General features: G+C 42.8%; 1 protein-coding gene across 1 annotated transcript in view; it reads right to left on the minus strand.

Moving 5' to 3' along the window:
• The window catches only part of exoc4 (exocyst complex component 4), a 160,597-nt gene that overhangs the window by 38,792 nt on the left and 109,794 nt on the right, over positions 1 to 12,011 (minus strand). The window lies entirely within an intron of this gene.

The raw sequence follows: 12,011 nt of genomic DNA on the forward strand, positions 1-12,011 counted from the left end.
TTAATATACGTCTCTCTTTCTGGAGCGAACGAAAGCCCGAAGCGCAATTATTCCAGTAACAAAAGCTTTGGTGCTCTGCGCCACTTGTCTAATTCTGCTCGTTTAAACACAGCCATTCGTCTTCGCTCGGGAAATCATTAAAAAGTAATCAAGCCGCAGAGAGAAGGTAGAAGAGGGAAGAGTCTAAAAAGTGAAGAGGCAAAGCAACAGACAAGCCGGAGGAGAGAAAGCAAACCGTCGCCGGCTCGTTTGTCCTGCGGCAAAGGAAATATTTCCATCGCATATAAAAACGCCATGCTGGGACGTCAGATGATGAAGATGCCGAAGAGAAAGAGGCGCTCTCGCTAGCTGCCATCACTTCTCCCTTTCCTCCGACACCATCGTGTATATCTTCTCACATAAACAGCACTTAAAGCAACTTCACAATGACATTAGCATTGATTACGCGCGGATGCGCAGCTGTGCTCTCGGCTTATATGTATTAAGGCTTTTCAGCTTCGCCGTCTGTGTAAATTTATTCATTAGCGCACACAATCCAAGACGAGTATGTTAAGAAGGCTCTCTTTACGCCACATCAAAAATCACTGCATGCGGCGTGAACGTCTCGCTTCGTCCTTTCGACCTTGACGCTCGAGGGGTTGTGATGTGACGTGCAAACAAACCGGACAATTATGAAACCGATCGTGTATACAGTACTCTATAGGCTAGCAGCTATAAAATGATTACACATCACCACAGAACCACTGGACACATTTGATGGGGTGCGTGTCCTGTATACCACAATACTACCTGAATTCTTGATTCTGATTGGTCAGAAGGTGATTCATTTTCTACAACAGCAACACGCCTTGGACAGTAATGCGTAATACGTTATCGTTTCCATAGTAACAGCTAATTCGGAGGGGCTTGTACAGTCGGTTATTTATTTATTTAAACGTATGTAATTTGATATCGATATGGGGGCGTTTTCTGTAAAGGAGATGTTTATTTAAGATTCATGGAAGGAGTCTCCGGTGTCAGCGCTCTGCAACAGGAAAAGCTTTAACATGAAGTTTTCCGAAACATCAGGACAGAGGAGTTGACGCAGTGTGGGTTTGCGGACTTAATGTCAATACAGAGATAAAAAAGAGAGACTGGTGAGGGAACGACAGGTAAAACAGGAAATAACTTGGTTCGCAGACGTCCATAAACATCAAATGTAACTATAAAGGGATAAAAATAAAAAGTATGATATTTGGTCCTTAAAGTGCATCTATTATGTTTTTCAAATATTATCTTTCATGTAGTGTGTTATAGAGCTGTTTGTGAATGTAAAGAGTCTGCAAAGTTTCAAAAATCAAAGTGCACGACAAACGGAGTTATCGATTCCCAAAAGAAGGAATCGATTCTGAACAGCTGAATCGAGTCGCTAGTGATTCCAGACTCACTTTCTGTACTAACCTACGTAGGTTTGTAACAAAAAACCCCGCCTCTGTTCTTCATCCGCTGCTCACTGACAGACAGAGCTGAAACTCGTTATGGTAGTGGGCGTTTCCTTTTCGACACACACTGACAGCGGTAGACCAATCACAACAGACTGGGACGTCTGACCAATCAGAGCAGAGTATCCTCTCTAAAAAGGAGTTGTTTAGAGCGAATCCTTTAGAACGGATCATTTAACGAGTCGTTTGTGACACTGGGGGGAAAAAGGGTAACGCTGAAATTTAAATTATGAGCACGTTAAAGTGTTTTTGACCTCGGATGCGTGTAAATCTATAGTATGAGACCTTTAAAACAAAATTTGGAACGTTTCAAAACCATAATAGGTGCGCTTTAATACATAAAAATTGCGATCAATGGTAAATTAGAGGAATAAAACACTTCAGAACGTGCTGTTACTGGTAAATAATCAGCAAATATAATCAGGGAGGTAAAGGTAACATCATTGATTATTTTTCTGTAACAGCATGCTCTGTGGTGTTCTGTTCCTTACTTCGCAGGGACTTTAAATACCCACTTTTACCCCACCTGCCTGGTGATGTCGCATTTCCCTCTGGAACAAAAAAGCTGTTCATCTTACAGATGATAGATTCAGGTCAGGACTCCTTTTGTCCTTTTGTAACAGAGATGTTAGTGAACACAGAGCAGAGTGGCACATGGTCTCAGAAAAGTCAGTAAGGCAAAGAGAAAAGTAGGGTGTGTGTGTATATGTGTACGTGTGTGTGTGTGTGAGAGAGAGAGAGAGTGAGATTGTCCTCTGTAATGGGTCAGGGGCTTTTCCCATTAATCCAACCCTGACCCCGGAGCTCGGAGAGTTCAGAGTATTTAACCCAAATGTGCTGCTCACTCACGCCAACACACACACAAACGTCTTCTCAAACCAGCGAAGCACAACACACACCCACACCCGTCTCACCGGGGTAAAGGAGTGTGACGCACACGGAGAATGCCATCATGATGGTCCATTCATCATTGTCAGAGCCACTGTGTGCCTCGGAGACCCCGTAAACCAGCATGAAGGCAGTGTGTGTGTGTGTGTGTGTGTGTGTGTGTGTGTGTGTGTGTGTGCGTGTGTGTGTGTGTCTGTGTGAGAGAGAGAGAGAGAGAGAGAGAGAGAGAGAGAGAGAGAGAGAGAGAGAGAGAAAAGACCCTACGTTTCAGCTGCAACATGCCTGCATCATCAACACCACAGCATGTGTACCCGTGTGTGTGTGTGTGCTATTTGTTAGACTTTCTCCAGATTGATCAAACACACACCGATCATACTACACCAAAGAAACCACCAAAGGTTTGACATGATGTTACTGTTGCACATGAAACATCTGGAGATCGACACAGACACATCTGGAGATTTCTGATGATTTCTGACCGCCTCCAGATGTGTCTTCGGGCATTAGATTTGCAGCATGTTTCAGAAACCAGACATGTATGTAAGGAGTCTCCAGTGTCAGAGATCTGTACCAGTCGATCATTTCGGTTATATAATGAGTAATAGACCGAGAGAGAGAGAGAGAGAGAGAGAGAGAGAGAGATTTGTGTTGTATGTATCTCTTAATGGAAACCGAATCTCTTAATCCCATAATGATATAAATATATTATACACGAAATATCTAACCTCATGCGGAGAAGAAAATAACAAAGATAGAATTACAAAAGTGTGTGTGTGTGTGTGTGTGTGTGTGTGCGTGGACATTTATCTAATCCCTATGATAGGTTTAGCATTGCTTAGCTTCAGTAATACACAAATGGAAACATCACTTAACGACAGAATTAGATGTGTGTGTGTGTGTGTGTGTGTATACGTTTTTACCCTCAAGTTTATTATTGTCTAATAACCACATGTAAATCAAAGTGTTTTATTCCTCTTAAACCACCACAATTTGCCAACTCTAACAATTTAATCTTCTGCAAAACAAGTTAGTTCCTGTTTTCACTTGCGTTACAGCAGCTATAAACACCCGTTCCCTCACAAGTCTGGCTTTTTTCGCTCTATTCAAATTAATAACACCACGACGCACCGTATCACGTTCCTGAGAAACTCCTCTGTCCTGAAGAAGACACTACACGGTGAACTGCTTTACCTCCGACTGTTACGAAGCTCTGACACCGGACACCCCTTCCATGAAATGTTAAATAAACGTCTCCTTAAGAAAACTTCACCCTATCCACAATTTTGTGTTTAGTTATGTGGAGAGTCCACCTTTCAAGTCCCCGAGTAAGCCGTTACTATAGAAACGACAAGGTAGTAGAACGAGTGCATTAATATAAACCTGTGATTAGGAGCTGCACTACTGTCAGGGCTGCTGTTCGAGAAAATTCATCAACACCTTCTGACCAATCAGAATGGAGAGCACGCTAGTTCTAGTTTCACAGCTCAATCAAAGTCTTAGAGAGAATTTGGAGGTGTGAAGCAAAAAAACAAACAAACAAACAAAAACAACGCAAACAACAAACCAAACTTTTCTGCATTATGACGCAAATATGTTTTTGGCAGAGTATAAATCCCTAAAGAGTGGAAATAGAGTATTATTTAGCTAGAGTAATACACTCCGTGTGTGTGTGTGTGTGAACCTCTTCTCTGGAAACACCCGAGGTGTGAATCCTGACCCTGGCGCATGCGAATCATAGTAGAGCGGGATTACTCGTGTCCTAATGGGTATAATTTCAATAAAGGAACACTCGACTCCATTTCGCCGCCATCTCTGCTGGCCGGACGATTACCGAACGCATGTAAATGAGCTCCGACATCCATCACGTCCTCGTGTGTGCGACACTGAAGAGCCAGGTGTGAGAGCTATGTGATGTGCAAATGAAGCATCATGAGCAGAATTAATGCATAATGTGGGTGTGTGGGTGTGTTTTTAGCTGCGCTGAGTAATGAGAGTCGTAGCCGGGGTCTCTCTTCTTTAACAGATGGGTTCACAGGCGGCGAGATCTACACCTAACTCCACCTCCGTCACTCATCACTCACTCCTCCCAGCTCTGGAACCTCAGCGCTATCGCTGTTGCATGACCTAATGAAATAGAGTTGCATACATAAACACACACACTCCATAAAGAGGTCCATATGGGGCTAATGGCGTAACACGAGGCAATGATACACGTCTTAATTTACTCGTATCCTAAATAACTTCATCAAAACAACTCGCTAATCCCATGCCAGCGTGAGCGTTCAGCACGGGCCGCGCTCCAACACACCTTTATCCCTCGCTCTGTTCCGTGTCCCTTCACTCTGCCAACACTTCTGTGACATTCTCTCATTTTCCTCTCCGCAGGCACAGATTAGCTCTTTTCCCATCTCTCGCTATCTCGTTCCACGAGGACCTTTTTCAGTTGACAGGTTACCTGAAAGAAACGCGGCGCTCGCACCTCGGGCGTCACAGCAGTGCTGCCGCAGATAGATTAGAGAGAAAGACCAGTGCTGAAGCTCAGCAGGCACAGGTACAAGAAGAAAGCTTCAGGACAGAACTCCTGTGTGTGTGTGTGAGTCAGGATTAAACTAAAGCTAATATAAAATATACTAACTCTACATAAAACCTAGAAATAATGCCTGAAGTTCTAGATATGTTGCGAAATAAATGCTCTGGTGTCATTATAAAAGACACCACCAATGGTTGGGAAGCTTTCACGTAATAAGTAGGAAGCATGGTGAAGGTCATGGAGCTTCCAAAAGTTCTTACAGAAAAGACAGAACTGTTTTTGTCGGTACAACTGGTTTGATAATATGCGAGTGGAAAGTTCACGGAACCACGAGTAATCGTCACGCGAGATATCACAGCGCTCTCTCAGACTAACGATAAGGAAGGAAAGAGAGAAAAGACAATGAGGGACGACCTGAAAGCAGCAGGAACGACAGTTTCCACTTTGGCTAGAAACAGAAGCACAGAGATGCACATCTGTAAGCATTTGGACAAATCAGAGCTCAAGTGGAAGATACCCTGGTCAGATGAAACGAAAACAGAACCCGTCGGCAATAATTCACTGAAGCACGGTGGTGGGAGCATCACGATGTGGAGCTGCTTCTCTGCAAATGGCACGACAGGGGCATTACACATCAGCAAAAGGAAACATGAATGGAGCGTACTACAGAAGAAGTTAATCTCATCAATGGAAACTGAATCTGGGGCGAAGATGGATGCTTCAACAAGACAAAAGACCCCAAACATACAGCCAAAATAATGCAAAAAGGCCTCGTAAAGCTCTTGACTTGAATCCTGTTGAAAAGTTTATGGAGGATTTAGAATTTGCGAGTCCACTGATGCGTCCGTTAACCTTGGGGAAATTTGAAGACGGTTTGCCAAGACGAATAGGTCCAAAACTGAACCATAATGCTGCGGAAAAAATCTAATTACATCTCACTGTTGATGTTTTGAAGCCATAACTGCCAACGACAGCTTAGCTGTACAAATGATGTTAATTTGTTGTGTCTAAATATTTATTACCTTTCATAAATGACCAGCGGAAACACCGATGCTTTACCCCAAAGCACACAAGCAGACGAGAACGGTGAAAGCTTTGTGTCTTCGGTGCTAACTGAAGAACAGATCAGTGAGAGAAGCGTGTGAGGTATTTTAAAAGTGCAGGTTGCTTCCAGACAGATTGTGTGTTTATCTGAAGTCATGACAGTAGCTGGAGCGCTTCTGCCCTAATCAGAGGGGAGACAGGGCTCCTTTAGGCCACATTGTTCTGTGATTGGCTGTCTCGGGGCTCGTTAATAAAAGCCCACGCTGTGTATTTGTGCCACAATTGAGCGACATGCTCCTAATGGAGCTGCGTCTGTTGGGAGCCAATCAGCAGGTGTCTCCAACTCCACACACACAAAAATATACACATCAGCCAAGCAACACATGCCTAGGCAGAGAAGGAAAGGTCAGTCTCATTAGTTTATCTTCAGGTTTGTGTGTGTGACTGACTGAGATTGAGAGAGTGAATACAGGGGGATTAAAAAGGTCAGCTTCATTAGTGAGGCAATGACGCCAGGTCTGTGTCAGCATTTCCATAGGAACTTTAGCTGCCGTAGCATGGAGTTCTCAATCATCTCTTAAAACGCGTTCATGTCAAAAGCCAAACCATGCCAATTTACCCTCTCTCGATATCTACACAAGCTCAGCGGCTCCAGGAGCTGAACTGCTCTCCAGTTTAATTTGGACATCTCCCGAATAAAATTTGAAATTTTCACTGTATGATACGTACGTGGTCTAAAAACATCACAGGTTCACAGGATCACGATATCGATTAACCGTTTAAAATCAGACCAGCTGGTGGTGAAATAGATCGAATATTAGATCCTCTAAAGATCATTTAGACATATAGGCTTGGATTCCATCTTGGACTCCACTTTACACACAATCTTGGACTCCACTTTACACACAATCTTGGACTCCACTTTACACACAATCTTGGACTCCACTTTACACACAATCTTGGACCCCATCTTGGACCCCATTTTGGACTCCACTTTACACACAATCTTGGACCCCATCTTGGACTCCATCTTGGACCCCATTTTGGACTCCACTTTACACACAATCTTGGACTCCATCTTGGACTCCACTTTACACACAATCTTGGACCCCATTTTGGACCCCACTTTACACACAATTTTGGACCCCGTCGTGGACTCCATCGTGGACTCCACTTTACACACAATTTTGGACTCCATCTTGGACTCCATCTTGGACTCCATCTTGGACTCCATCTTGGACTCCATCTTGGACTCCACTTTACACACGATCTTGGACTCCATTTTGGTCTCCACGTTAAGGCCAAGTTATACTCCATGTTAGACTACACGTTAGACTCCACTGTAGATCCCAATTTATACACCATCTTAGACTACAAGAATTGGTTTTTGAAAAAAAAATGTAACCGGAAATATATAAGACATATAAACATATAAAAAGACGACTGTTTTCCCCTCCTTTTGTTAGGATTGATTTTATTATATTTATAATTTATACTCCTCATACTTTACAGGTACGGTCACCTAACTACAGGATAGTCCTGGATGTAGATTAGCAAGCTTACTGTGCCGCATAGCGCTAAAAGCATAAAGCAGGAGAGGACTAGGCCGATCCAGTGTCCATGTGGAATGATGAAGTTTGTGGTTTTGTGTAAGGGGTGGGCAGGATCGGACTGCGGACATCCGGTCTTTATCAGAATCCAGTATCTGGTTTTGGAAAAGATTTATGGAGCCAATCTCCCGCTGGGTTACAGAGTGAACCCCTCCCCTTTTTACAGATACATTTCTAATTAAACGAATCAGTCAGCGAGTGCAGATAGCATCACCGAGCCACACAGGTGCGCACTGCACAGAGAGAGGAGAAGAAAGCATTCCAGTGATTACCTGGCCAGATGGAGAGAGAGGAAAGAAGTAGAGGAGGAGAACGTGCACTACAGTGCTGCAGTGCTGAGTGTGGAAATCCAGTTCAGGCCTGATAACACACACCCTGTCGGATCACTCCAGGTGGAGAATGGAGAGTGAACCACCACGTTTCAGTGCTTATCAGAGAGAGTCCCAGACAGGGCACTAAGCCAAAGACTGGACACAGTATTAACACTAATCATACTATTACTGCAAATTCCACAGCAGCTGTTTCAACAAGCCAGCATTATCATAGGATAAACAGCTGTAGCGCAGAGGTCAAAGTTCAGAGCTGGTAATCCAAAGACTGCCTGTGCACTGGAAATGGAGCTGTAATCCATCGCCCCTACAAACTGCAACGTGCTTTATAAGTGTTTTGTATCCTCTAGACATACAAATTATAGGAACGCCAAAAGAACGTCTGATGGACGCTTGAGCAAGACTCATGAACTGCGTGATGATATCCTATCTGGATGGGATTTAAATTCCTTACATTTACATATCAAGTTCGAAAGCAACTTACAATCAAACAGGGGAAAAAACGTCATAAAAATACATTCTAAAATCTGATTAAAAACAAATTAAAGTTTTTTTTTTAAAGTAACAGCTGTGATTTTTTTTCTCTTTTGGCCTAAAAAAAATGTGGTTTTCTGACTATTTCCTCTTGACATCCCTAATAAATATAGTTTACTGATAGTAACTATATACTTGTCTAATGTTAGCCAAGTCAAACATACACGGATTTTATTTCATTCATTGTTTACTTGGACAGAAAGCGGAAGACACTGTGTCGGCGTATCATTAAAACGAAGAAGGAAAAAGACGAGATTAAAAAAAAACAACATGAGACGAGAGGTTACCAATGCGAGCTGGGGAGAAGGTGGGCGGGGCTTCTAGCGGATTGGGTTAAATTAGAAAGTGTTCACTTTTTGTTTTTAGTTCCTTGGTGTAATGAACCTACGTAAACGTTCGCAGGTCTGGGGTGGCAACGATAGCTCTGCTTCATCACAACGCAACCCGTCGCTGATTATTTTAGTATAACACCACGGCAGTGATTTATTCCTCGCTTACGTGAGAGACGGTTGTCAAAATTATACCATAAGCGAGCCTGAAAAATGTCATTGCACAACTCGGTCAACAAAAGGCTTGGTAGGTAGACATCAAAACTGACAACGGCAGTCCTGATTACAGTTGACGCCATTTTAATAAGCTTCTCATGTTTCTGCTTTATGTAGGTTTATGTAGCACTAGGAACACCAAGCAGATGTAAACAAGAAGCAGATAACCAAGCAACGGTGAGAGAGGTGATACAGGTTTAACGTGGCCTGGTAGAACAGATATTTTGCATTATAGACTGACGAAAGCAGGCACCAGCACTTTCCTCACAGCTGATGAGAAACATTAAGTAAATAACAAATGTGCGTGTGTGTGTGTGTGTGTGTGTGTATTCATACTCCCACAGTCTTTGTCTGCAGAGCTCCACCCCTGGAGAGCACTACTGTAAGCATCATTGCACTCTTCCATTTGGCCTGGGAGTGATCACAAAGGCAATCCACAATATGCCACAATATGGAGAGGAAACCATGCTCATCTTTAAAATGGCTTCTCGTATAACGGATGACTGTTCGTAGCAACGAGCTACTGAGCCCAGGTCAATCCCATCTTCAAAGCCTTTTCCATATGAGAAAAAAAACAAACTTGGACTTGGTACTACAATGAACACCGAAGAGTGCTGGGGTTTCATACTTTCTGAATTGAAACAAAACGTATATTACCAACTATATCATTAAAAACCTACAGTAAATTTCAGATGAATTTAGACCAACCCCTTAAATTCTCAAGGTTCAAACTTACACTCTTTTGAACCCCGGTTTGAAGTTTCCACAGTACGATAACATAGTCGAAAGATATCGCGGTTTCACTGCACCGCGGTGTTAATCAACCATTTAAAACGTCTCTTTAAACTTCCTAGTGTATATATATATAAAAAAATAATAATAAATAAAAAGATCTCATTTTGAGATCAACTTTTTCAAAAAATATCTGGAATTTTTAGTTATTTGCCATGTCGTTATAAGCTTAAAAAGAGAGCGAGGCTGTGAGAAAAGGTCACACGCTGAGCCAAAAAAAACAAAACTGCAACTAAGATAATTGTTTGAATTAGCAAGGCCATGTTCTACTGTGTGTTTGACACTCATCATGTCTGATGAAGTCAGGAACATGGTGGTAGCAATGTGACATATTTGAGCTGGTTTGGTTTGGTCTAATCTGGTATTTTCTGGTCCGAGCTGGTTTGGTTTGGTCTAATCTGGTATTTTCTGGTCCGAGCTGGTACGGTTTAGTATGAGCTGATTTTATTTGGCCTGACCTGGTATTTTGTTCCCCTGGTCTGAGCTGGTTTGGTCGGGTCCAAACTGGTATGGTTTAGTCTGAGCTGGTTTTGTTTGGTCTGATCTGGTATTTTCTGGTCCGAACTGGTACGGTTTAGTCTGAGCTGGTTTGATTTGGTCTGAGCTGGTATTTTTTGGCTTGAGCTGGTTTGATTTAATTAGAGCTGGTCTGGTTTAGTACCAGCCAGTTTCTCACAAAAGTATTAGTTATTCCACATATTAAAGTTATTCCACATCTTGGTTACCTACTATAACAATAAAACTGTTCATTATAGCAATGAGAAGAAAAAAACTGAACACGTGAAATGGAGAGTAAAGCAGCCATACAGGGATTAAGTCTTTCTGTGGGGAACAAAATCTTTAGGAACTCTTTGGGCATTAGCTTTTATTCAAGAGCTCTGAACAGAACTCTCAAAATGTCTCGAAAAGGACAGTGGTACTACTTAAACGTTACGCTACTGCGTGTTTACTGGTGTGTGTGTGAGGCGGGATTTAAATCTAAACAGTGTGAGTCACTATTTAAGTACAGTAAATGCACTATTTTAAGTAACAAATGTTCCCTCGAAACTAGCAGTCAAAACAAAAACACACATCTAGAAGCTAACCCCAAATAGGAGAAAATTAGAAAGACAGTCACACTGTTCAAAGAAAGTAATTCATTACACAGTTATTAAAAAACAGGAGAGCCGCAGCAGCACAAAGAGAAGCGCCAGGCCAGGGATGTGGTATGCAGGAACAGAAGCGTCTTTGAATTGGGGTAATTATAAAAGAAAAAGAGAGCCCAAAACAAAAGAGCGGTTTTATGGAGCGGCCGCTATCTGGAGAGTCGCTCATTAGCCCAGCAGGGTAATTAGCAAGATGCCGCAGTCCTCGTTAAGGAGAAGTCCTAATCGTAAACAAACGATGGTAAACTCCCACCGCGGTCGCTTCTGTAATGAACTGCCAACTGATCTCAAAATGAAAGTGAAGACACAAATACACACACAAAGAGTGCGGGGTAAGTCAGATAAACACGGCTCAGGTTGCATTATGAAGTGACACGACGTCCCATAATGCCTCTTATCTCCGTTCTTTTCTCCAATCAAAAGCCTCTGAAGCCAGACTTGCATGGTGGATGGCTACTGAGTCGTTTTAGACGAGAGCATGTGAAAGCAAAAGGGATAAATCGATTCACTGAAGAAATGTTGAGGGAATCTCATGGATGTATTTTAGATTTACCCTGTGGGCAATCACGTCCGTTACAATTTTATGAAGAAACTAAAAAAAAAATAAACATTTGAAAATGTTTGTGTGGGTGTATCCATTTTTACTAGGTGCTGAGTTTAGCAACTACAGATGGTAAATGGTCTGCACTGATAGCGCTTTTATCCAAAGCGCTTTACACTGGTTCTCATTCACCCGTTCACACACACACACACACACTCACACACCAACGGTAGCAGAGCTGCCATGTAAGGCGCTAACTTGCCATCGGGAGCAACTTGGGGTTCAGTGTCTCGCCCACAGACACTTCGGTATGTGGAGTCACGTGGGCCGGGAATCGAACCGCCGACCCTACGATTAGCGGACAACCCGCTCTACCACCTGATCCTCAGCCGCCCAACTACAGCAGTCTTCCTGTGTCACAGGAAGTCCCAGACACGAGCTATGTATAATAAAACCAGCAGTTAACTGCTGACCCCAAGTAATCCACTGGGATCAATGTTTATATTCACATGGAGTTCAGGTGAGTAAAGTAATTTTACTAGAGGTGATGTTTTGATCGCAGGCCAGTGTTT

Source organism: Ictalurus punctatus, chromosome 19 (genome assembly GCF_001660625.3).
Source record: "Ictalurus punctatus breed USDA103 chromosome 19, Coco_2.0, whole genome shotgun sequence".
NCBI classification, from domain to species: domain Eukaryota; kingdom Metazoa; phylum Chordata; class Actinopteri; order Siluriformes; family Ictaluridae; genus Ictalurus; species Ictalurus punctatus.